At 41.1% G+C, this 24,412-nt stretch overlaps 1 protein-coding gene and 1 long non-coding RNA gene across 5 annotated transcripts in view; one reads left to right on the top strand and one right to left on the bottom strand.

Annotated features, from left to right (window-relative positions):
• Nucleotides 1-3,683: 3,683 nt before the first annotated feature.
• LOC122680867 lies at nucleotides 3,684-5,537 on the bottom strand. 2 transcript variants are annotated; one of them, XR_006336798.1, is made up of 2 exons: nucleotides 5,069-5,537; nucleotides 3,684-4,177 (listed from the first exon to the last, which is right to left on the bottom strand). It is a non-coding gene; the product is annotated as an uncharacterized LOC122680867 (long non-coding RNA). The 2 variants fall into 2 exon arrangements; XR_006336799.1 differs by having other exon boundaries at nucleotides 5,262-5,533.
• Nucleotides 5,538-5,547: 10 nt separating this feature from the next.
• The window catches only part of DUSP16 (dual specificity phosphatase 16), a 90,410-nt gene continuing 71,545 nt past the window's right edge, over nucleotides 5,548-24,412 (top strand). The window contains exons 1-2 of one of the 3 annotated variants that reach the window (XM_043882646.1): nucleotides 5,548-6,161; nucleotides 13,331-13,442. The gene's annotated coding sequence lies outside the window, so the exon portion shown is untranslated. Of the gene's footprint in view, nucleotides 6,162-6,409; nucleotides 6,768-6,822; nucleotides 7,286-13,330; nucleotides 13,443-24,412 lie in introns of those variants that run through there. The other 2 variants (XM_043882648.1, XM_043882647.1) reach the window with 2 other exon arrangements.

Below are 24,412 nucleotides of genomic sequence, written 5' to 3'. Positions count from 1 at the left end.
CTACCTGGGAAACCCAAGGATATTCTGATCAAATAGCCAAATACCATTTTGATTAAAAAGTACTTTTAAAAATTTGTGTAAAGCCAGTGTTTAAGGTATTGAAGAAAAAGGTCTAGTTCTCTTTAGATCACTGAGTTTTTAGGACCATCTCAAATCACGACTATAAAGAAACTACAAATTAAATGGAATGTGAAAATAAACTAGCATCACCATGTTAATCCAATATGGAAACAACCAGCTCCTTTGTACAAGATGTATACTGGGTTTTTAACCCTCATAACAACAGTGGAGGAAATTGAGGAGGTCAGTAGGACCTTTGCTGGGTTGAAATGTTCTCCATCTGCCTGAAGCTGGGTAGGATGCTTTTCACTTCCTTTTAACAGTTTCTATTGCCCACGAATCCACAGCTAGTTAGGGACGAAACTGGGATTAGAAGTTTCTAAAAGAATAATTTCTATTTCACTGTTTCCACTTCCTCCCTTCCTTCTCATTCCCTGGTGAACTCACTGCCATCTTGCCTCTTCAAGATCGTCTTTGATGAAACCACCCTCTTCAGAGTCACTTAGTTGCTAAGTCCAAGGAAGACTTTTTTTTTAACCTTATCTTCCTTAGGTATTAACTCACTGGAAACACACTCTTTCCTTTCTTGAAATGCTCTCTTCTTAGCTTTCTGTAACAGCCACATTCACTGCTTTTCTTTCTACTTTTCTGTGTCTCCACACTCTTGACTCAATCCTGGGATTACTCATTTTAAAAATCCTTGCCAAATTGATAAATGAAAAATCATCCAGTGTTTGTAACTTGCTGTGTCGGTTTACATATCTGCTACACAAAGATCAGATATACACTGATAACAGTGTTGTTGCTATTTGTTGGTTGGACATCTTAATTTGACATTGAGGTTTTTCATCTCTTTCAGAGCTGGGACTGTATGATTTTGAACTCTTTCACCTCCCTCCTTTCTTCCATTTCCTTATGAATGAGCATGTATTGGGTTAGCCAAACAGTTCACTCAGGTTTTTCTGTAGCCTCTTGTTTAATTTAATTGAGTGAGACTGAATACTTAATTCCCATTAGACTTTTTTAAGTACGATATGTGGCCCAGATTTTTCTGACGAGGAGCACAGAACGCTGTATGGAATGACAGTAAACCTGTTTTTAATCCCAGTTTCGTCCCTAACTAGCTGTGCATTCTTGGGCAAGCCACTTAACCTCTCTGGACCTTCGATTTCTTATATATAAAGTGAGTGGGATGGTATCAGGTAATGACCTAGGTATCTACTAGCTTTCACATCACATAGGTACAATTTTCTTCCCAGAACTTCCTTCAGAGGCAAACTCAGAATATTCTCTCCTAATTCTGACAGAATAGTGTCTCCTCCAACATAGTATCACCTCTTTGAGGCAGAACCTGCTTCCTTCCAGAACTGGAATTCATTTGTGCGGAGCCATGAGCCCTAGGACAACAGCAGCAGCCCCGTAGCTCAGACGATAAAGAATCTGCCTGCAGTGCAGGAGACCCGGGTTCGATCCCTGGATTGGAAAGATCCTCTGGAGAAGGGAATGGGAATCCACTCCAGTATTCTTGCCTGGAGAATCCCATGGACAGAGGAGTCTGGCAGGCCACAGTCCATGGGGTCGCAAAGAATCGGACACGACTGAGTGACTAACACACTGTCCAAAAAGACACAGCCAAGACTAAAAGTAGGTCTTATTTGTATGTATACTGATAAAACACTTTGAAAATCTGTTGAAAGTTAGGGACCACAGGAAAACACACATAAGCATATAGTACACAATTTTAGGGGGCTCCTAGACCTTCTGAAGTCCATCCATGTACTCTGTAAGAATCCATGAACCCTAAGCTAAGAATATTTGATTTGGGAACGTTAAAGGGATCCCTGGAGATTAACGAAATTATAAAAAATGCTTACTTCCCATTGGAAAAGGGAGCTGTAAAGTGAAAAAATACATGCAGAATATTATTGAAACTCTTTTCAAAACTAAACTATTATGTTTACTTGTAAATACCTTCTTCATAAATCAGGTCATGTACTAACCTGCTTAAATCTCCCACAGAAGAATGCAAATTCCTTTCTGTACATTATAAAGGCCTATGTGGTCTGGGTCCTAGTTTTGTACTTTTGAGATCCACTGGCCTTGCTTTTGCTCTGGCAACATTAGCGGCTCTCTACAAGTCACACTGTTTTTGCTGAACAGTCTCAGAGTGACCTGCTGCATCTGCTCAGACCATGTCCCTGGCGGCTATCCTTCAGGCTTCAGTTCAAGTGCCCCCTCCTCCTAAATGCCTCTCCCAAACACCTTAACTCCTCTTCAACATGCGCTATCACAACACCCAATTTCTCCTGTAGAACTGATCTTGTTACAGCTCTGGCTGTTTTTGTCTTCTTTTCCCACTAGAATGTTGCGAAGATGTTCCTTGCGAGATGGGACCTTGCCTCTCTTATTTATTCCCAGGGCTAGGGACAGATTAAAACCTTCAGGGGGTCTAAGCACTAAAGATTATGGTGCTCCTCTTCCATCTTTAATTCTAGCTAAAATATTTGGTGCACCTCCCTCATATTAAACTCTAACTAGAACCAGTACTAAACTGTACATTTACATGTACTGCAACAAAGACAGCTTCTTCCCAAATGATCTGATTCTAAGACCTCAGAGCCTCCGCTTTGCTGGTGTCCTAAGTACATGAGACCTTTGCCTGCCTTTGGGAAATCTAGCACTCACTCAATTCTTTAAACATACTGGACGCAGTTTTACGTTAAGTTGGCTATGCCTACCAAAAAAACCTTGCTGGGGTTCTGATAGAAACTGTGTGAAATCTATAAGTCAATTTTGGAAGAACTGACATATTTACTCTATTGGGTTTCCAAGCCATGAATATAGCAAGTCACTCCAATTATTTAGGTCTTCTTTAATGTCTTTCATCAATATTTTATAATTTTCAGCATACAGATCCTGCACATGGTTTGTTAGACTTAAACCTAAGTAGTTCACATTCTTTGGAGCAATTGTAAATGGTACTATTTAAAATATGTTTGTTGTTGGCATGTATAGAAGCTCTCTTAGTAGAACAAGAAGGCAAATACCCTTTAGTGAAGTAAACTTGTTCAGTGCTTATTTGCTGGACTAGTAACAAGCTATGTATTGAACCATTCATGTACCTCTTTAATGTGCTTCTACATTTCAAATTTGGCCTAATTCTTAATTGCTACACTCCAACCCCTACTATTATTAGAGGGGTCTACTCATCCCGCACCTGAATACCCTTTATGCAATCCATCTCCATGTCTGCTCTGCCATTTCCTATCTATAATAGTCCCTCTGCTGAACCCTCTTACACCGAACTAAATCTTAACTACCTTCAAGCATGAAGTCAAAGATCTTCAGAAGATGCTTTCCCTGACAACACAGCCAACATCACTCCTTTCCTCTTCTGGACTCTACCTTTCTTTTTTTTTACTTAAAAATTTTTTAAAATATATTTTAATTTGAGGATAATATCTTTACAATATTGTGGTGGTTTTTTTGCCATACAATGACATGAAGAGTTCGCTGGACTCTTTAAACCAATATTGTATGCCACTCAATCATTAATTTGGTTTTTAATTGGTGTTAATTTGTGTTGTTTTCCTAATTAGATGATATACAGGGGGAGACTCCCATAATAGCATACATATGGAAGGTGCTCCAATTTAATTGTCAATGAAGAAAGAGGAGAGAGAGGTTTCAAGATGTGTCAGAATAAGGCGACTGGGGCTCAGCATGTAATCCAATAGATCCAGGATCTAGTCTAGGACAAGGATTCTCTCTCTTCTCCTTCCTTCCGAATCTCAACTCCTCCAACTAAGCAGACTGGAGATGCAGATCCTCTCCAACTCTCTCTTCGGTAACTGTTCTGAAGACAGCAGGTCTGTAGGCAGTCGATTTTTAGAGGTTACCTGTTAGAGCGTAGATAGTAATCCCTTTGGAGCTGCAGTAACATCCCCCGGCCACCAGAGGACAGCGTGCCGCGGAAGAGATCGTCTCGCCCCTGCAGAAGGCTTAAGGAGGTCAGAGGCAGAGGCAGAAAGTCGGCTCTGCATCTATGGCCTTCAGCTGCTTTAACTGCCTCAAGGGCTCCCTCGCGCTTCCCTCTTCAGATGGACTCCTTTTCCTCCTAAAAAAGATGGTCCGGAAGTTCCTAGAGGCTTACTCTAATACTGACCTTAAATGATTATAGTAACGAATGGGCTTTAGCTGCAGGATTTAAAGGCAAAAAAGAAGTATAGACAAGTTTCACTTTTCTAACACCCCCCCCCCCCCCCACACACATGCTTCTCAGTTATTTTGGCAATCCAAAAAAAAAAAAAAAAACAGCCCCACAGAAAACAAGACGACAAAAACCCTCAGGCAATGTCCAAACGGACATTTCCCAACAAAGATGTCTTCGGGGAACCAACGTCCCAAATCTAATACATTGCAAATGGAATATTTTATTCCTACACACAAATTCTGGCTCATGGAGCAGTCCACTCGGAGTGTGCTTTTCCGTCATTAATCACATCTCTGTTATGTGATATCCACGTGAGTACTTCTCAGTAGAAGCAGCTTCATGCTCAAATGCTCAAAGAACACTAGAATAAAGCTCCGATTGTCCTACCCAGTGATTCCAAGTCCTGGTGTGTCACCAGCTCAGGTCTCTTATTTCCCAAAGTGTGTAATGCCGTTTCAAAACAAAGCTATTTCAATCCAAATTTTAAAATGCACGAAGTGTGTGAAGTAAACTCAACGGGGGTCTTGCACCTCCCAAAAGGTGGTGAACCTCTGGTCTAATTTACAGACGATTCTGTGCTGCCCAATCACCGGGCACACAGTGCTTGAAAAGGACACACTTTTCAAGAGCATGTTAGGCTACTCGTGCTCGTTATATTTACAAATGTAAATAGAAATAAGTAAATAGAAGCACAATAAAATCATAAATGTTAGGAACATTCAGGTGGGGGCTTTCTATGACAAACAGGGAGAGCTGACTGCCTGAGCCACCTGAGCGTGATTTTTCTTAAATTACCTGTAACTTCTCTCTCCTAAGAGCCGGCAGTGCCCTGCATTTTGGATTCGTCACTTTTAAAAGAGCGATTGTAATTCTCTCAAATCATTGTTTGCGTTTCTTCACCCTGGGGAGGCAGCTGGAAACAGCCCAAAGAGGAGGAAAAGGCTCTGCGCCTCGCTGGGGCGGGGAGAAGGGGGAAACCCTGAAATACCTGTTGGGGCGCAGCCCTACGCGGCCGAGACCCGGCCCGAGGGTCGGGGATCGGGGGCCCCGGGGGCAGCCGGCGCGCGGGCGCGGAAGGAGGAGGCCGCGGGGCCGCCTCCCCCGGCCACCCGGCTCCTCCCAGCGGCGCCCGCGGAACCTGCCCCGGAGTCGCCGGGCCCCGGAACGGAACGTGACCCAACCCCTCCCCGAGCGGCCGCGACCAGGCGCCGAGCCGCGCTCCGGGTTCGGGCGGGCGCACGGCCCCGCCCGTCGCCCACCGCCCTGCCCTGCCTGTCTCCTCCTTTCCCCGGGGCTCCGCTGAGTTCATTCACTGGGATTGGTTTCAAGTGACGCCATCTCTTTATTTTTAAACCAATGACCTCATCCGCGCTTGAAGTTTCCTGACCAGCGACTCTTTCTCTTTCCCCCCAACCCCCCATCCCACCCCACCCCCCGCCTTTCCCCCTCTTTCTGGGTATCTCTGTTTGGGGCGGGGGGGCTCTGATCAGTTTTCCAAACGACTATCATCACCTCTCCCGACCCCCTCCGCGTCCCCCCCGCCACCTCCACAGGTTCCTCGCCCCTTTCAACAGTGTTTTTTCAAGGCTGATCGGGGGTTGGTGGGGGGGAGAGAAAGAGTGAAGAAAAGTTGCAAACGTCTCCTCGCTTCCTAAGCCTCCCGCCCCCACCCGCCCCTCCGAGCAGGAGAAGATAATATAGTGAAAAGAAGAGGAGGCGGAGGAGAGCGCGACGGGACGGACGCGGGCGGGAGCGCAGCAAGCCCTCCCGGCTCCGCCGCGGCGCCTCGCGGGTCCGGGAGGCGAGGGGGCCCCGCGGGGAGACGCCGTGACAACTTTCGTTTCCCCCCCGCCCCCCCGAGGGAGCCGCGAGGTCAGCGGCCCCGAAAGTAAGTGGGCGCGCGGACCGCGGGGCGGGTGGGCGCGGGGCCGGGCTCCCGCCGCGCCGGCAGCATGGACGCCGGTCCGCGCGCCCCGCCGGCGCTGCCCTCCCGGCGGCCGGGCCCGGGGTCGAGGGCGGGGTGGGGGCGATCGCGGCCCCGAGCGGCGAGCGCGTGGGAAGCAGAGGCGCGAGGGGGGTGTGGGGGGGGGCCCGGCCCGGCCCGGCCCGCGCGGGGTCGGGGCGGCGGCGGCGGGCGCGCGGGCTCGGGCCGAGCGGGCCGGGCGGCCGGGTGCCGCCGCCAGGAGCCGCCACCGGACGCGGTCCCTTCGCGGGCCAAGCTGCTCACTTCCAGGCGCGAGTGTTACACAACACGCCTGCCAAGAGGGGCCCCGGCCTGACTGTCCCCATTATCCCCAGCTCGCCTTCCGTGTGAGCGGCGGGGCCACCTGAGTGGTGACCGGGCTGCGCTTTTCAACCCACTCGCTTTTCCTCCGGGGACCCCCCTCTCCCCCCGAGGCCGGGTGTTGGGGGGCCCGGTGCGCCAGGGACGACTTCTTTATCTGCACCAACCGTAAAACGTGAGAAGGGAAGAAGCCCCGGGAGACGAGTGAAGGTCTGTGTATATCATGTGCAGTTTCATGGAATGAAACACAGGGGAGGAAAATATTTGTGCAAAACGGAAGTTTTCAGGTGCAGCTGCGTTTATTTCCTTGAAATTACAACAGCAACTACACTGTTACTGTGTTTTCTCACTTGAGAAAAATACAAATAGATATTTAAATGAATGGATGCTGCAAAATCCTAAGAAAATGTATCAAACCTCAACTTCAGCCGTCCTAAATAAAGTCCTAGGAGTCTCAACTCGTTTGGAGAAAGCACACCTCCGATCAGCCGGTGATGAATAAAGTGGAGAGAGGAAAAACCTGTTACATAATCTCATTTGCCGTGGGCTTTGCAGTACTGGCTCCTGAAATCAAGGGGAAGTGAGTTAAGATGCAGGGTTTTTAAACCTCTCTGAAGGTTTTATTTACCCACTCTCCTGGCTGCCACTTGTGCTTTAAAAGATTATAAGTAAATACTCTGCTCTTACAAAGGAATCAAACCTATCAAACCTGTTTAGAAAATGACCAGGTATGTTTCTTTCCTTTCTTTTGTGTGTGTGTAAAATTTACCATCCATGAAAGACCTTATGACTAGTATTTGGGGAACTTAGACTGTCAGAAAATGTCTCTTTAAGCCACTCATGTTTTGAGCGCACATAGGTGACAACTGTTTTCCTCAGGGGATTTACACTCTTTTCTGAACTGCATCAAGAAAAGAGATTTTTGAAGTTAAGGTAAATTTTTAAAAGAAGGAAAGAATTCTTACCAGTTGAATCAGTCACTTGGGAATTATTTATTTTTCCTTGAGAAATGATGTGTATGGTGGACAAATAGCTTGGGAGGCCGTAGTTAATTGAGACTTGTGCTGCAGCCTGGAGAAGGTATATTGAAAAACTGAGAATTTGGGGCTTTGTCTGGGTATATTAGTCAAAGTGTGACTAGGCATCCTGAGTTTGTTTTTATTTTTTAAGTAAAGTTCTGGAACTTAACTGAATTTGATGACTGTGAAATCTTGTTTAAAAAAGTTTTGGGGATTAACATTTAACATCCTGTATAAAAACTTGGCCTAAAAGACACCAGCCCAAAAGTTGGTTTTTAGGTAAAATAATTTATACTTCCCAAAGTTCTTTATGAGGGGGAACCACAAAAATGAGTTTATTCTCAATTCTGCTGGTAATATGGTGATTAACATGAAAAAGAGTAGGTTCAAGCTCTATGTAAGTGTGCATTTGAATGTAAAATAATTGAATACCTGTAAAGTGAAAACAGTCATGTAAAATTGAGGATTAGGGATCTCTTTGGCCAAGAGCTCAAAGACAGAAGCTGAAAAGGGGGCAAAAGAGAAGAACCTGTTAACCTAGTTCTTTTTCTTAAACATTAAAAACTCATTTGTGGAAGTGAGGCAACAGCAATCAAGTGTGAGACTGTGCAGAGTTTAGGCTGGGGTCAGGAAAAGGGGCCAGGGTTGATGTGTGAGTTTGTTTTGATGCTCTTTTCTATAAATGCCTGTACTGAGAATTTAATTTCATAGTTTTTGGCCTATGGGATTATATATTGACAAAGCTGACTTGCATAGCTCTTTAATGTTTTTCTATTTTTCAGCCAATCATAATAACCCACTAAATATAAATTTGCTAGAATTACCAGTGTAATTTATCCTAGAAACCCAACTTTTCCTTCAGTAGCTTAAAAAAAAAAAAAAAAGAGTCTTCTATCCAGTGTTATTTGGACTGAAAATTTCATTAGACATTTAGTGTTATTAGAATGCTTTTCATTCTCAAGCAAATGGTACTTTAAATTAAAGAAGTAAATTAATATAGGGTAAGCTGATTTGGATCAGAAGTCCAGGAACAGGGAGGAAATAAATCAGGGGAAACAGAAACCAGATTTTATGATAGTTTTCAACAGATTGAAAAAAACGAGTTAAAGACTTCATAGGAAAAACCTCAGTTGATATTTGATTGGCTTTTTGAAAAAACTGCATCAAAATTTAAAATTGAGACAGATATTCCACTATGGTAAAAGACATTGTTACTAACGGTGATGGCTTAAGCAAAAGCTTTAAGAAAGTAAATCTTGCCCAAAGCCACATGGTATATTCCAAAGCCAGATGTCAATTTTTTTTCTGATTTTCTTGTGTTGTGGATAATCTGATATTTTTGTACATTTCATTTAGCCCAGATGACCGGGGTTTGGTTGGCTTTGTGAAGGGATGGCCAAATTTAAAGAAGCAGGCTCAAGCTTTAAGAAGAGGCTAGTCTCATTTGAAAAGTTTGAAATCTGATCAAATAAGTGACTAGAGGAAACAGGAGTGGCTCAGAAAGGAGGATCTAAGGCAGATTACCAAGGACAGGTACAAAGCAATAAGAAAAACTTGCCAGGGCTATGATCAGGAAAGAAGGAAATGGGATCCATCTTGACATGAAAGGAAAAAGGCATAAAAAGAAAAAATATCCTCCAGTACCTCAGCAACAGGAAGAAAGTAATGAAACTCCAACTTCCTTCTTGATTGGGGTTAGATACTTCATTTGAAGGTATCACCAAAAAAGTCACAAGGTTTTTTTTTTTATATATATACAAAAATTAATCTTGGGGGAGGGATGGATAAAGTGAATTATGAGCAGTTATAGTTACATATATGAGAATGTAAAGCTTGAAGTTGCCAAAAATAAGTTTAAACTAGAGGGGACCCACTGCAATTTCAGTTGAGTTATTGGAAAAGGAGGGTTAGGTTATAAAAAGGTGAAACTATTAACTCAGTTGATTTCTGGATTAACTATAGGTATGAGTCAGTCAAGCTGAGCATTTATTAGTGGTAGACTATGTATGGGTCCTTAGGTGGATACTGAAACGTAGGGGCACGGTCCATGCCCTTAATGAGGATTATGAGAATTTTAAGGGAGCTATATACAAATGCAAAGATAAACAGTTATCAGACAGCAGGCAGGGGCGGCGTTCATGGTATGATTGGAGCAATGGGAGATGTTTTTCATAGAGGTAGTAGAATTTGACCCTGACCTCAAAGGATGGTTAACCTGTGTAAGGAGGAAAGGAAGGGGCGGAGCAGGGGGTGGCCATTCAACCACCCCTTCATTCAGCAGTTCTGTTTGGAACCTCTGCTGTGTGCTTGGCACTGTTCTCTGAACCCGGCAAAGAGTGGAAAGTAAGATAAGGTTTTTGCCCTTATGGAATTTACATTCTAGTGGGAGAAGGGCAATAAACAAGTAAACACTTCATGGAAAATCTGATGTCAGAGAGTGATGTCTTGTGAAAATAGGAATGATCAGAGACAAGGAAATTACAGAGTGCTCATTACAGCCCTCCTTACTTTGTGAATGACCTGTTTTGCCTGTGATATGCCTGGTGAATAATGTTAATGATTTAACTTTTTAATATTTATTTGCAGCCCAAACCAATTTGAACAGACATCTACACAGTCATCGACTCCATCTTTAACCAATTTTTTAAAAGAAACCTACATAATATTTTGTAGATGGAAGCATGCAGGCTTTGAGTTTTCAACTCCTCGTTAACAATTTTTATGCAATTCTGCTGCTGTTGTCTGCTAAAAAGCTCATGTTTTTGCAGTGAGGTTAATGTCATTCTTTCCAGTTTACTTAGAGTTGTGATGTATTGGGCTGTATACTTAGGTATATTCTCCATTTGGAACAGTAATCACAACAGTGCTATAAAGGGAAGCTAAACTCCAAGGACAGTTTGTTTTGATGATACACGTTGTATGAGGGCACACAAAACTGAAGATGGGCAGAAAGTATAAGTCGGCTCTTCAGCTTAGTTACCAGAAAATGAGGTCAAGGGTGACATTCCCTCCAGGCCTCGTCTGCATGGTACATTTGGGCTGCGTTGTGCTCTGTGAACTTAATCATTCTCCTTACAGGTTGGTAGGGGACTTAGTGGTCTCACTGGAAATATTATCTTAAACTTAGGACTTTTACTGTCTTTCTGCAGATAGTAGACCCGATACAAAAGTGTCAGTTCTGAAATGGGGAAGTCTGGACTCTGCAGTTGTCTGACTGCCAGCTTTTGTTGTTATTGACAAGATGTCCTTTATAGTGGCAGCTAAAAAATTCCTTAGTGACTCTTTCATATTTTGGAACACATTCATGAAGTACTTCTTAAGTATTCTTTAAGAAATGTGTTCTCTCCTTCTCTACTTTTTCTGTAGTTTTAAACTTAAAAAAGACACACACACACAACAAAAAAAAACCTGATAGGTAGAATTGAGGTAAACGATTCCTAAAAGGATTTATGTGCCTATAGAACCACATTTCTTAAAATTTTCTGTATGCATCTGACCAGTTTTCATTTACAATTCATTCTGACACACTTGGGTTAAGCCTATGGAAAAGAAAACGATTTTCAGAGGAGGTGGGAGATTCTTTAGCCTTTCCTTAATTTCCTTCTGAATACTCCATTTATTTTTATTATTTTTTAACTTTTTATTTTATGTTGGAGTATAGCTGACTAACAGTGTTGTGATAGTTTCAAGTGAACTGTGAAAGGACTCAGCCATACATATACATGTATCCATTCTCCCCCAAACTTCCCTCCCATCCAGGTTGCCACATAACATTGAGCAGAGTTCCCTGTGCGCTACACTAGGTCATTGTTGATTATCCATTTTAAATAGAGCAGTGTGTACATGTCAGTCTTCAACTAAATACTCCATTTAGAAAAGAAATTGTAGATGTAAATGCTTGGAGTCTGTGATATGTATGATAAAAGCTAATGTGATATGTAATCGTGAAAAGTATTTGGGAAGAACAGTAGAATTCATATGTTTTAATGTCTGGGTGAGGGGTGGGCCAAATTGCAGGTTTTGCACTATAACTTGTCATGTATGTGGCAAGGTATTAATATTAAATTTGTCTGTTCTTCCCCTTAAAATTAATGGGGAAAGTAATATGTAGAGAAGTATATGCTGCTTATTGTCTCACTGAATAATTATACACAAAACTATTATAGCTCATATCCTAAGATGTGCCTAGTAGAATTGACTTTTTTGACAAATGTTTGCTGAATAAATTGAATTGTCACAGGTAGTTTATTGTGATGATATTCTATTTCTAGCTTAGAACACTGTGGTTTTTTTTTTTTTTTAACAATTATCTTTTCATATTTAATTAATTTATTTTGGATGTGCCATGTGCCATGTGGGATCTTAGTTCCCTGACCAGGGATCGAACCTGTGCCCCCAGTGTTGGGAGCAGAGAGTCTTAAAACCACTGGACCACCAGGGAAGTCCCAGAGTACTGAGTTTTGAGCTCTGAGTTGAAACCGCAGGTGGTTGCCATCCAGCCTTTTGGATAGTGGGCTTGTTTGAGCTGTACTGTCACTCTGGAACCCAGACCCTGACCTTCCCTCCAGCCTGCCTGACCATGGGGCTGGTCCGACCCCATCCCTTCCAAAAGGGCAGGTGGTGGCTTCCTACAGTCCCTGCCCTTCCTGATCAGCTGAGTGTGTCCTCTTCTGGTCACTTCTCAGAGTACTGACGTGTCCCCAGTTTGGCCTTTTTTGTGGTGGGTGTCTCTTGTTATTTTTGTGTGTTGTTTTGTTGGAGAAGAAGCACATTTCCCTGGAGAATAGTTCTTGACTTGATTTTGTAAACCGTACATGTATATAGAGCATGGTGTTATTTCTGCTTCGTTCTTGTCTTTAACTGAAAATCTTGTATTACTTGTAACTGAATTGTTGAGAATATTTTGATCCTACAGAACAACTAAAAACTAATGAAGACTTTTTTTGGGAGACAATCAGGAAATTAGAACATAGAGTATGTTTTAGGTTGGAGAGGGTCATGACAACCCTCTCCAGTATTCTTTTTTTGAATGTTTTATTTATTTATTTTTTTACATTTATTTTTATTAGTTGTAGGCTAATTACTTTACAATATCCTCTCCAGTATTCTTGCCTGGAAAATCCCATGGACAGAGGAGCCTGATGGGCTACCGTCCATGGGGTCGCAAAGAGTCAGACATTACTGAAGTGACTTAGCATTGCATGTTTTAGGTGATATTTAAGAATAAAACTATAGAGTTCATTTCTATGTTAATGGTATTGGGGTTATGTTAAATTCTCATCTGTTAAAAAGATACATATGGGAGTATTTATAGACAAAATGAAATGATGCCTAATACTTGTTTTTAAAAACATCAGAATAGGCATACACACATTTCCTATGAACTGAAATAATATTGACAATTTTTTGGTAATTTTTAAGAGTACATGGGGGTTTGTTACAATTTTCTGTACTTCTGTGTGTATTTGGAAATATCTGTAATAATTAGGATATACACATTACCAATTATAACTGTCAAGGGCTAAATTTAATACAGTAAAGTTATGTGGTTGGACATTTGAACTAATTGACTAATCAAAAAATCTCCACTTTGCATTTTCTGTAAGTTCTGCATTTAGCAAAAAAATTTAAGAATAGAGAATTTTTTAGAAATATGGTCACAAGGTTAAAACTCTTAACTTTGAGATCTTGTAACAATAACAGTATACCTGTACTGTATCAACTGTTCTGACATATTTTGTCTTTAATCCTCAGAACAAGACATGAATAACCCATTTCACAGATGAAGAAACTAAGACCTTAGATTAATTTATCCAAATCCTGAAGCAAGTGGACCGGGAGCTGGGACCTTCTGACTCCTTCTCAGGTGCTTGTTCTCTTATATACACACGCATATAAGCATTCTTTTTTTTGTGGTGTTGAAAACCAAAGGTTTTCTAACATTTTGGTGTTGGGACACTTTTGCATTCTTTACAAATTATTGATGCCCCAAAGATCTTTTGTTTATGTGGACTGTATCAATATTTAACATATTAGAAATTAAAAGTCTGAAATGTTTTAAAATACTTATCCACTTGAAAACAACAAACTCATGAAAGGTTAACATGAATAACATACTTTAATGAAAAAAATATTCCAAAACAAAAATACAGTGATAAGTGTGAGATGGTTTTATGTTTTGCCACTCTCTAATGCATTGCTTAATAGAAGACCACTGGTGTTTTTCATAGCTGCTTTTGCATTCAGCCTATTGTGATATGTTGCTTTGTTTGAAATATATGAAGAAACCCCACTTATACACAGATACATAGTAGAGAAAAGGTGGGGTATTTTAGTGTCTTTTTCATGTAATTGTGTATATTTTTTAATATGTCAAGACTCAGCAAATGGTAGATTCTTTTTTTCCCCCTTGGCCTCTTTTTTTTGTTTAGAAAGATGTTCTTAAGAGTTAGTTGTGGTGTTGAATCTGAACATTGTCAATGAATTTTTTGTGCTACTCCGTAACGGAAAAATCTATTGGTCCATCTTGTACTTTGGATGGATCTTTGACCAGCTTGTGGTTTTATAACATTGTACATTGGTCATTTTAAAAATAATTGTTGAGTTCTGCAGATCTTTCAAATGTTGACACATTTGTTTACATAGTATTCATCAATACAACCATTAATCTCATCCAAAAAGTCTTTAGAATTGAGGAGCAGTCAAGATTTTGGTATCCAGTTCAAGTTTTCCAAAATTCTAATTTTTTCTTGAAAACTCAAATTTTATCATCAGCAACAGGTATTGTCAGTTCTTTCCTTGAAGTGTCAGGCTCACTGTATCTACTTTAGAGAAAATGTCTGCCAAGTACCTAAGTCTGAATAACTATACATAATAATAAGTTGTCTGCCAGCCATTCTTTCAGCAGAAATGGTATTCTATGGAAAAGTGTATAGTTCAGCTCACAACTCAATTGCATAAATGCTTTTCCTTAAGATGGCCATTGTATTAGGTATGTAGAAATGCTTTTTGTACATATTAGATATGATGAAATGGTCCCATTTCATCACACGGATTATTAAAAAGATCAAGTTCTCAAGAGTGAGATTTAATAATTAATAACTTTTACTATTTTATCAAGGACATTGTTAAGTGAAACTGGCTTTTTAAAAATGATTGGTAGGAGAAAGAGTAACATGGAAACTTATATTACCATATGTAAAATAGATAGCCAATGGGTATTTGCTATTTAGCTAAGGAATCTCAAACAGGGGCTCTGTATCAACCTAGGGGGGTGGGATGGGGAGAAATGGGAGGGAAGTTCAAAAGGGAGGGAATATATGTATACCTAGGGCTGACTCATGTTGAAGTTTAACAGAAAACAACAAAATTCTGTAAAGCAATTATCCTTCAATAAAAAATAAATTATTAAAAAAAAAAAAGATTGATAGGGACTTTGCTGGTGGTCCAGTGACTCAGATTCCATGCTCCCAATTCAGGGAGCCCAGGTTTGATCCCTGGTCAGAGAACTAGATCCCATATGCCTTTCCTGCATGCTGCAACTAAGACCCTGGTGCAGCCAAATAAATAATATAAAATCAATATTTAAAAAACCGATTGACAGACTGTGAAGAATGTAATTCCTGCTAGTACAGTGTGGACCCTTGCCATAATTGACGCTAAATCGCCAGCAGTTTTGCCTTTCATTGCTTTTGTGCCATCAGAGGAGATGTCAGCATGGTAGTTTCAGGGTAAATCATGAGAATTTGATATTGCTGATATAAACTGGTGCCATGTTCTAACATATTTTTAGAGTAGTCTAACATAGACAATCTGTAGCAATAAAATAATGTTTCCATCTTAGCTGATTAACTTGTTGGGAAGAAGGAAATATGCTATCTTGTGGGATGAGCCATGTGGTCCTGAATCCACAAGGGGAGAAGATTAAGTAACCTCGGAGAGTGGTGGGTGAAGGGTAGACACAAAGGAGGAGTCAATAAAAGCGCTTTTGTGTGTGTGTGTGCTCAATTGTGTCTGACCCTTTGCAGCCTTGTGGACTGTAGCCTGCTAGACTCCTCTGTCCATGGGATTCTCCAGGCGAGAATACTGGAATGTGTTGCCATTTCCTCCTCCAGGAATCTCCCAACCCAGGATTCGAACCAGTGTCTCCTGTGTCTCCTGCATTGGCAGGCAGATTCTTTACTACTGAGCCACCTGGGAAGCCCAAAAGTGCTTTATAGCTTACCAAAAAAAAAAAAAGCATCGGTTCTGTTTTTTTTTTTTTTAAGTTAAGAACGCACTGAGCCCACATACATCATTCATATAAATCTATATATTCATACTCTTTTTTATCTGTGCTCACAATCAGGGTCCTCAGCTGTTTCATTCCTTGAAAGACAGCAGGGGAAAGATGGTAGCACCCTTGAGAGAAGAGATGTTTGTGGCTGTTGTCTGTTTCTTTCAACCAGGGAGGCTGTGAGTGGGGTAGATGTTAGTGATCACAGAGCTGGTGTAGGCAGAACTGAACTGGCTGTGGGCAGCGTGGAGATGAGTGTTGGGAGCCAGAGGAATATTGTGGGGTGAATACAGAAAAATGGGACCTAGGAAAGTACAGAGGGGGGTGCAACTGGGGTTATGGAGGTGGACATATATTTGACAGAGTTCCATCAAAATACAGTTAAAATTACTATTGAAATAGCTGTACTGGATAGTCTGACTTTTAATGTCTTATCAGTATTCAAATTCTATTATAACCTGTAAAGGAGAAAACAGCAATGCCATGAATTTGGTGTAGTACTGATAAGTCTCCAGGCTTCCATTACAAACATCCGTATGTGAAAATATTGACTCGGCCACTTTGGGGGCTGTAAATTCAAGAATGAAATTTTAATATTTAATCATTTACTAACAGTTATGATTAAGGGCTTTCCTGGTGGCTCAGTGGTAAAGAATCTGCCTGTAATGCACGAGACCTGGGTTCCATTGCTGGGGTGGGAAGATTCCCTGGAGGAAGGCATGGCAACCCACACCAGTATTCTTGCCTGGAGAATCCCATGGACAGAGGAGCCTGGCAGGCTACAGTCCATGGGGTCACAAACAGTTGGACACAACTGAAGCAACTGAAGCAGCAATTATGATTAAAGGAGCAGAGGAGTTTAGTTCAAATAAATCTTATTCATCATTTTGTTACTTATGTGATACTCATTTCCAAAAAGGATTTGAGATGGCAGAAGGAAGGATCAAAGTCATAATCAAGAAAAAATGATTCACAATCATGTTTCTTTCCCTTATGTTTTGTCTATGATGACATTTATTTTAATAGGGTCATAGTTGAGATGTTTTGTAACTATAAAGTAATTGAACTGGTCTCTATTAATTATGTGTGACTTCTCAGGTGGTGCTAGTGGTAAAGAACCCTTTTGCCAATGCAGGAGACAAATGAGACGCAAGTTCGATCCCTGAGTCAGGAAGATCCCCTGGAGAGACCACTGGCAACCCACTGCAGTATTCTTGCCTGGAGAATCCCGTGAACAGAAGAGCCTGGTGGGCTGCAGTTCATAGGGCCGCAAGGAGTTGGACATGTCTGAAGTGACTTAGTATGCACACATGCTGTTAATTATGCAGGAGAAATATAACACTTTTTTTAGTGGCATGTATATGAGCAGAATAAACACTTTTAATGGTAGTGATGTGGCAGGAAGATTACAACAGGGCACACAAGATTTTGTTTTATCTTTTTTTTTTTTTTTTGGCTGTGCCATACTGCTTGTTGGATCTCTGTTGCCTGACTGGGGATCGAACCCAGGGCCCCTGGCAGTGAAAGCGCTCATCCTAACCCGCTGGAACGCCAGGGAACGGCCCAGGGAAAAAAAATTTTTTTTTAAATTCAGTACTGCTTCCAGCAGTAGTTAATAGAAAGCCAAAGAAGAGGCTTAAACCATAAGCCATTTATTACTGTGTGTTTCAGAAAACTTCAGGGAACTTCAGAAGTAGGTGGTCTGGGGCGATCCAGCTGCCCCGCAGAGCCCTCAGCCAGGTTCTCAGCCGCCTTTCGCGTGTTTCCATACTGCCACCAGGTCACAAAATGGCCGCTTCAGTGGTCGCATCACATCTCTTTCCGAGGCACGAAGGAGGAAGTAGGCAAGAGCAAGCAGTTCCTACTCCAGTGCTTGCCTGACGGAGAACAGACTCTCTCCCAGAAGCTTCCATCCCCTTTTTGTCTGACGTCGCGTTTGCTTGAATTCTCTGTGTCTGTCCCACAGGAGTGGGTGCCGGGCTTGGTGTAACGCACATCATGTGTCATTTCCTAGGCCTAGACACTGCTTGCTGTCCGGGAGGAACCGGGACTCTTGGCGAGTTTGAGGGGAGGAGGTGTCTCTTGGGTGATGGGCTGTGTGTCTGCCACAGATAAGCATAAGAGAAAGCGCAGAGGGTAGTCAGCAGCCCGCTACAGCTACTTTCCTGGAGCCCAGAGACTGTTCTGTGTGGGTTTCCTTGTTTCTCACAGATTCCCTTTTCTTTCTTATTCCAGTGGAAGGTTACACAGACCTGGATCCCAGTTCGTCGTGGAGCTAATTTAGAGATAGTTAGGTCTCAGCTTCCTCAGTTGTGAGATAAGAATATCGTATTCGATGATCTTGGAGGTGCCTTCTGGTTCAGACATTCTTGTCTCTCCTTGTGTTCCTGTCTTTTGATCATTTCACATGTATATCTTTTTTTTTTTTTGAATCAAAAAAGTGGACAGGATTAGAGGATATAAAAGTGTATGGTGTTTTATAGTCATCTTGATAGCGGGCCAGTGTCTTTAATAACAATCTTGATGGTATAGAAGGTTAAAGCTAAAATTAGGTTTTGGCTTTTTGGCAGTTAAGTAATGTGATAGTACTTATGCCCCAAATTTCCCTGAAGGTGAAAAACTAATTGCATTTTTATTTTAATAGGGGACATAGCCATATATGTACAGAATCTGTACTCAACATAGCCTCAGTACCATGTCCTAAATTTAAGCACTAGTGGTTAAAACCTGGTCGAATACCCCCTTTTGCTTGTTGGGCATTTGTTCTTATTTGTTAATCATGTTTGCACTGCATATTTGCCTTAGATAAAATTAGAGGACAACTAAAGGAGTGTGATTCCCTTCATTCATGGTAGCAGCTCGACTTGACTTGAATGAGGCCAAAACCTTTGTCTCATCTTGTGTTTCTGAGAGAATGACAGTCTGGCTCCTCCTATAGAATTCCGTCAAGATTATATGAATTTGGATATACTGTGAGTTGAAAATCACATTCTCAGCTCTAGAAACTTGCAAAGCAATTAAACATTGCTTATAGAATAGGCTCTTGAAATGTTAACCTAAAAATGTATTAATCTTTTGTCCAACAGAAGTCTTATAGAAAGATCGCAATGCGGTTTATTGTGGTTTATCAGTATTAGGAGACCCTGAAGATAAACATTATTAACTGTGGCGTTTAAAGGGGCCAGAAGTCATTTGCAGTTTGGAATGTATTTTTAAGAATAAAATGGGTGTATGTATATGTATTTAACAGCTGCTTTAAACAACTTTAGGGACAGACAGCATCTAATTTCATTACTTTAGAATATCCAAATGTCAGAAACTTTTCCTTCCATTGAAACCCTTTTAACTATGTAATTAAAGTGATTGTTTTCATTTTTCATTTTGTGGATGACTAAGAGCCTCGTTAATGTAAATATTCAGGAAGCTTGATTTTATAGTTTCTTGGTTTTATAACCAACAATAAAAGTCACGTACAGTGGAAAACCCCTTCTTTTGACTACAATCCCAACTGAAAGACAAACCCAAGCAATTTGTTCTGGCAGTGGAGTGACCTGTGTGGCTGGCTCTTAAATGTTGCCAGTGGCCATCTCATTAGAGGATGTAATTAACAGGATGTTAATTTAAGGCGAGACAGTATTTGCTGGTGGGGTAGATTTCTAGTTACCAAGTGTTAATCAGCGTGGTATCCACTACCAGGAGGTAGTAGTTTTATACAAGTTCTTAATAAAAATTATTGTGAAGTCAGTGGAGGTATTTTATTATACAAATGACCTTGGTTCATGTATGGAAATGAGCACTTTGACTTCTGAGTCCAGTAGGCTTTTTTGGTGGACAAAAGATTCATTCTTTTTGCCAGTGGTTGTTGGCATGTCTTTGTCATTGGCATGAACAAGTCTTACTGAGTGTCTTCCGAAAGTGAGGTATTAGAAGAGACGCAAAGAAGTGTATGTGGCTTATGACCTTGGTCATCAAGGAGTTTATAGCAATACTTGTTAGCAGCATCTCTTGAAAAGAAAAAGAGCCATTTTCTTTTTTTCTTTGTTTTCTTTTGTAAAAAATTGTAGTAAAGGCAATGTAAAATTTATCATCGTAACCATTTTCAGGTGTATAGTTCAATATTGTTTTGTATATACACATTGTGGTGAAACAATTCTTTAGTACTTTTTACATCTTCAAAATCTGAAAGTCTACACAGTGTAGAGTATTTGAAATCTCTTTTCTCCCTCCCTCAGCCTCTGGTGAGCCCCATTCTGTGCTCTGTTTCCATAAATTTGACTACTTTGGATAACCTCATATAAATGGAATCATAAGCGTTTTATCTTTTTGTGACATATTTTACTTAGTGTAGTGTCGTCAGGGTTCATCCATGTTGTCGCCTGTGACAGGATCCCCTTCCTTTTTAAAGCTGAATCGTATTGTGTTATCATTGTACGCATAATCATGTTTTGTTTACTCATCTGTTGATAGACATTTGGGTTATTCTTGGCTATTATGAATAAGGCTGCTGGGAACACATGTGTACAAATATCTCCTGGAGACTGTTTCCAGTTTTGTTGGATAAATACCCATAAGTGGAGTTCCTGGGTCATATGGTAATTCTGTTTTTTAATTTTTTTAATAAGTGCCATACTGTTTTATATAACATTTATACCATTTCATGGACTTGCCTGGTGGCTCAGTTGGTAAAGGATCCACCTGCAATGTGGGAGACTGGGTTCAGTCCCTGGATTGAGAAGATCCCTTGGAGAAGGGAACGGCTACCCACTCCAGTATTCTGGCCTGGAGAATTCCATGGACTGTGTATATCCATGGGGTCACAAAGAGTCAGACATGACTGAGCGACTTTCACTATACCATTTCATAATCCCACCAACAGTGCACAAAGGTGGTACTTTCTCTACATCCTTGCCAGCACTTATTTTCTGTTTTTATTTTTTTTAAATAATGTCTGTTCTAAATGTGTGAGGTGATATCTTATTGTGGTTTTGATTTGCATTTCTTAGATGATTAGTAATGATGGACATCTTTTCATCTACTTGTTGACCATTTGTGTATTATCTTTGGGGTAATGTCTCAGTCCTTTGCCCATTTTTTGGTCAGTTATTTAATTTTTTATTGTTGACTTGTAAGGTGCCATTTTCTTTTTCAAATATGAATTAGTGGAGTAGAACTGCTCATAGATCAGGTGGTAATCAGTGCAGGGTGCAGAAATGCAGTGAGTGGAGTGGGGTAACAGCAGAGAGATTCACCCATCTCTAACCATTATTAGTGCAGTCCGTTCTTTTTTTTAAATATTTAGCTTTTGTTTGGCTGCACCAGTTCTTAGTTGTGGCACATGGAATGTGGCATGTGGGATCTAGTTCCCTGATTAGGGATCGAACCCAGGCTCCCTGCATTGGGAGCAAGGAGTCTTAGCCACTGAACCACCAGGGAATTCCCAGTGCAGCTTGTTTAATTGAGAGCTTTTACTCCCAAAGAGGATTTGAAGCCTCAGTTTCATCCTCTTCCTCTCCATCCTCCTCACTACCTGTAAAACCAGTGGATGGACAAGATGATAACTGAGGTGTCTTCCAGCTCTAAAATACTGAGTTTTGAGAGTACTGCCTTTTACCAACTGACCTCTAGGTAGAGATCTCAAATCTCCTTGGAACTTCATTAACATCTGACTTCTAGACTAAGAAGTCTTTGATGGCTATAAGAAGCTCTCCTCCAGAGGCCTGTTGGATCTTTGCTAACTTTTAAGCTTACTCCTTTGGGTCCTTATAGTGCGGAGTCACCCCCAGATTCTGGGCCTACAGGTCAGTTCGTTACCTGCTGCCTCACATGAGTCCTTCCGTGGGCATGTGGCAGGGTGCTCAGGCTTGGACTTTGCCCTGAGATATACAGCGTTGTTGTTTTTTAAGCCTATTCACAGGCATGAGGAAATAGAAGCCAAAGTTCATTGGACAGTGTATTTGTTGTTGTTTTGAACACATAGAGCAGGCAGAACTAGTCCAAATCTGGTGAATTCTCATTTTGGTAAAACTAGCAATATTTCTGTGTTAAGTGCTAGGTTTAAAGAAATATTACCCAACCGATATGTTTATTCTTTGTCCGTGGTTTTCACAGTGATACTTTGATAATAGTTTAGAAAAAAAAAAAGAGGCAATGTTGATTGTGGTGGTTGATGTTGAAGATAACCGTAGACTCTGATATGACTTGCTTAGGATTACTTTTAGATTTCAAGTACTTGGTAGTTTAAAAATGTTTTGTATCTAATAGATACTGTCTGATAGATATCCAGTCTTCAGGGAGCTGATCTTAGTTATTAATATATGGAGTTAGGTTATTGTCACAAGACACTGTGGCTTAAAATGCTAATGGCAATGGTATCCTATGAGGTAATAAGGTAAACAGGCCGAGTTCAGTAAACCACACAGGAACGGGTGAGGAACATGCGCGGTGACTCGGGAAGAGTGAGGTGCCGATAGTGCCTGTAGTGGAACCCAAGATATCTAGCCCAGCAGTGTCTTTGTCCTCAAACCCCTGTGGCATCTCCTTTGACTTCAGGCTTGTTGTCAGGGCTTGGTGGAACATTACCAGCCCCTTCTTTTGCCCAAAATACTAAATATAGGTGTGTGAGCTGGGGAGGTAACACAGGGACTGAGGCAGCGTCAGAGAGCTATGTTGTGAGAAGCTACAGAAATGTTCAGAGCCACCCAGTGTCATTTTTCTTCTTTTTTTTAATGTTTATTATTTATTTATTTGGCTGCATCGGGCTTTAGTTTTGGCGTGTGTGCTAAGTTGTTTCAGTTGTGTCTGACTCTTCCCGACCCTATGGACTGTAGCCATAGATTCTCCAGGCAAGAATAAAGGAGTGGGTTGTCATGCCTTCCTCCAGGGGATCTTCCTGGCCCATGGATTGAACTCACGTCTCTTGTGTCTCCTGCATTGGCAGGCGGGTTCTTTACCACCGGCGCCATCTGGAAAGCCCTTATTTGTGGCACGTGGCATCTTTAGTTTGGCATTCAAGCTCTTAGTTGAGATATGTGGGATCCAGTTCCCTGACCAGGGATCAAACCTAGACTCTCTGCATTGGGAGCACAGAGTTTAGCCACTGGACCATGAGGGAGGTATGCTGATGGTATTCTTAATCCTGACTATACAGTCCGCTCAAGGGTTGAAAATGCATTTTGTAACATTATGATGATTTCATAGCAAAAGTTTATCGAGGCCCTGAGGGGCTTGCCATCACCATCCCTCTGATCATATCACTTAATTATGAAAAAGCATAACCACCAGAAACAGGTAAAGTGAAAAGACAAGACTAATGTGGTTTTTAATTAGTAGGCCAGAATCCTTTAACATCATCATTATCAAAAGGGTATAAGGCTTTCCCTCCAAATAGTAGCATTTCATGAATTTTATAATATATAAAACTATCACATGTTTTCATTATTCATCCATTTCTTTCTGTTGCATGGGAAATGTAACTTATTTCTATATACTTTGGTTTCTGGTTTCTTAAAGTATAAAATGTTATTGTTACTACCACATCAATATCATTTATTTGAAGAGTTTGATGATAAATCTGTTGATTTTTTTTATTTGGAGAGTAGTTACTTTACAGTGTTATTAGTTTCTGCTGTGCACTGAAGTGAGTCAGCCTCAGGTGTACATCTAACCCCTCTTTTGGATTTCCTTCCCATTTAGGCCACCACAGAGCATTGAGTTCCCTGTGCTAGGCAATCAGTTCTCATCAATATCTTTTGTAATGAAAGTTCTTTTTCCTTCTAGATGCTTCAGAATCCACATACTAAACATCAGAGTGATGCATGTGGCTCTAGGACTGTGATTTGGTCTACATTCCTCTGATCTGCTTTGTATTTAGTGGGGAAAGACTTATTAGGAAGTGTGACTGAAGGGATCATACAGTTTTGGCTAGATGGTAGCATTTAGACTATCATCAGACTTCATTTATCCATGTAACTTCTAATCTATTATTAGAGTAACGATTTGATCATTAAGTAAACTTTTCTAATTAAATAGGGAATATATGTATAAAAATGTTTTGATAGCTTTAAATCAGTTAATATAACTCATCTCATTAGCTGTAAAAAGGTAGAAAAATCATGACTATGTCAGTTGATTCAGACAAACCATTTGTTAAAACCTATTTCATCATGAAAGAACTCTTAACAAACATGAATAGGGAATTTCCTAAATATGAGCCAAATTCTGTTGAGGATGCAGAGTGAATGGAACTTTGCTATGTTGCTGGTTGGGGGTACAAAATGGTAGGCTTCCCTGGTGGTTCAGTAGGGTAAAGAGTCTGCCTGAAATGTGGGGTGGGGAATCCCTGGGATTCAATCCCTGGGTGGGGAAAATTCCCTGGGAAAAGGAAATGGCTACTCACATCAGTATTTTTGCCTGGAAAATCCCATGGACAGAGGAGCCTGGTGGGCTGTGAGGTTGTAAGAGTCGGACAAGACTTAGTGACTAAACCACCACCGCCACAAATGGTCCACTAAAGCAGAAAGCAGTTCAGCAGTTTCTCATAAAGATAAGCACACACTTACCGT

The sequence above is a fragment of the Cervus elaphus genome, chromosome 22, assembly GCF_910594005.1.
Source record: "Cervus elaphus chromosome 22, mCerEla1.1, whole genome shotgun sequence".
NCBI classification, from domain to species: domain Eukaryota; kingdom Metazoa; phylum Chordata; class Mammalia; order Artiodactyla; family Cervidae; genus Cervus; species Cervus elaphus.
This window is presented reverse-complemented; position numbering and strand designations above follow the sequence as displayed.